The sequence below is a fragment of the Penaeus vannamei genome, chromosome 40 (assembly GCF_042767895.1).
Source record: "Penaeus vannamei isolate JL-2024 chromosome 40, ASM4276789v1, whole genome shotgun sequence".
Lineage (NCBI taxonomy): Eukaryota > Metazoa > Arthropoda > Malacostraca > Decapoda > Penaeidae > Penaeus > Penaeus vannamei.
In genome coordinates, this window is record NC_091588.1 from 9,031,738 (window position 1) to 9,034,237 (window position 2,500).

At 34.7% G+C, this 2,500-nt stretch overlaps 1 protein-coding gene across 1 annotated transcript in view; it reads left to right on the forward strand.

The window, feature by feature from the left end:
- LOC113805417 (phospholipase DDHD1) overlaps nt 1–2,500 on the forward strand; it is a 34,322-nt gene that overhangs the window by 30,167 nt on the left and 1,655 nt on the right. Inside the window, exon 11 of the mRNA XM_070117582.1 lies at nt 1–2,500. This exon is cut by the window's left edge and continues 557 nt beyond it; it is cut by the window's right edge and continues 1,655 nt beyond it. The gene's annotated coding sequence lies outside the window, so the exon portion shown is untranslated.

A 2,500-nucleotide genomic window follows, 5' to 3' on the forward strand; every position in this document is an offset into this window, starting at 1 on the left:
TGACACTGGTGCCTATAGCATGAGCAGCTAAAAGTCCTTAGCATATTGTACTGGTTATCAGGGTCTTTTTTGCAAAGTTGTATTTGGCATCTTAGGCTGATGACTACAAATGATGAGTGCGTTTTAAATAGCTTTTTCAAGCAGACAGAGTGAGATGAAATTAATTTTTTTTATATGTATATTAAGACTGTGATACAGTAAACCCTCACCATAAGCACAGAAAGGCAAGATCACTGAAATAGGATCTAGTTTAATCTACCACTGTTATTTTTATTTTATTGATATTAATTACTCCATCATGATATCTATAGAAGCACAATGGAGATAGCTTATTTGATGATAAGCAATTTGTATGAATAATTCAGCTTTGGTCTGGTTTATATGCAAAAGTGTTGAGAGTTTAAAATGTGTGTGCTAAGTCCTAAAATAGATTGGACATCAAGTATGTTCAGTAGGGTTTTGGGACTAGAGATAAGAATGAAAAATAAAAGATGCAGAGGCGTGTATGAAAATACTGAAATGATTCTTTCTGCTATATTCTGATTTTTATAGCAGGTGAAGCAGATACAAACTTCCATTATAAACAGACACCTTTCCTCTCAATATTTTTCAAATCTTATTGAAACCCATTAATGTGCATTGGAAGCCCATTCTATAAATTGTATTTAAAACAAAAGAATCAAAGAACAGGTCAGACATAACCCAAAAAAGCCCATTGCTATTTTATGGATCGTAGAAAGATTTTCCTGAAAAGAGAGATAGGAGTGTCAGTCTCTTATGAGAAGAATAAAGCGATGTTGAATGCTGACTTTGTAGTGTAGCAAGATACTGTATTCTGATGCTATTGTGAGGGTTATTGTATTGTGTATGGACTAGCCAGTGATATGCCTGCATTTCTAAGAGTTGTGTATATGTTAAAGTGTTATTATATACTGTTTAATGATCTCATGGTTTACTGTCTTACTTTATGATAGTATCACAGATTAACAAAACTCTATCTTCTTTTCTATCTCTTATTTTGTCTTTTGAAGTTCCTTTGCCGAGTGTATGAGGCAAAGCATCAAAGTTTTTGATAAAGTAAGAGAGGATACATTTTAGCTCTTAGGACATAACTGACAAAGCTGAATGAACTCTTTCATTCTTTCTCTTGCAGCTAAATTTCATCAAATGGTATGCTAATGTGTGATGAGGGAGAGACCGGCTCTGTGTTATAGGGAAGTCTGTTTCGCTTTGGGTACTTAAGGGTCACAATCCCCTCAAGTGTTACAGTGACAGGGAGTCATGATCACGACAAAAGTATCTGTGACACATTTTCTGCCATTGCAAACTGAGAGATGTATTAACATTATATACTGATGATGGTAAACTCTTGAACTGATAGTCTCTGGTCTGTCTGTTTGGTAGTGAATTCTTTACATTTCTGATATAAGTTGAAGGTCTGTGTGTGTGTGTGTGTGTGTGTGTGTGTGTGTGTGTGTGTGTGTGTGTGTGTGCGTGTGTGTGTGTGTGTGTGTGTGTGTGTGTGTGTGTCTGTGTGTGTGTGTGTGTGTGTGTGTGTGTGTGTGTGTGTGTGTGTGTATGCGCGTGCGTGCGTGTGTGTGTTTGTGTGTGTGTGTGTGTGTGTGTGTGTTTTTGTTTATGTGCGTGTTTTGCACAAATGTTAGTATTTAAGTGTATATATCCATGTATGTCCGTAAGCTTCATGAGTTTGTACACTTGGCTAGAAAAGTTTATGTTCAAAATTTACTGACTTTCTAAGGGAAAAAAAAGTAAAAGTATCTGGCAACAGAATTCAGGAGTAAACAAAGACAGTGTTACTGAAGCAAATTTATCTAAAAAATATAACATGCCATAGTAATATTGAAATAATTGCATTTGATATGATAGAACAAAATAGTTGGGTGAATGAAAACATACTCTTTTAATGGATGCATATGATTGCTTCATGGGACCTAGGTCATTTCATGCAAAAGAATCCAATATTTTTTATTCAGATGATTTGATATTTAATCTCCTTATACATGTTAGACAAAATATTGTAATTTTGATTTTATTATTAAATTATAATAAAAATAGGGCACATTAGAACTCACAGTAAAATATGCAATACTTGACCTCTGTTAAGTATTGAACCATCTTCCATAGTAATAGTTGTTTCATAATATTCCATACACACTCATCCAAAACCAGAAGAGTGGTCAGTTAGTCAATAATCAAGTGATAGTTTTATCAAATATTTATGCTGATAGCATAAGCATTAATAGATTGATATGAACTGAAAAAAATCATAAGATACTTGCCTTCATAAAGTGTTTAGAAAAATATGCAGTGAAGTAAGGTTGCTAGATACTACTTTTCTGAGTGACAGTTGTTATATTTTATATATAACTGTACATTTGTGTGTGTGTGTGTGCATGTGTGCGTGTGTGAGTGTGTGTGCGTGCGTGTGTGTGCGTGTGTGTGTGCGCGCGTGTGTGTGTGTGTGTGTGTGTGTGTGTGT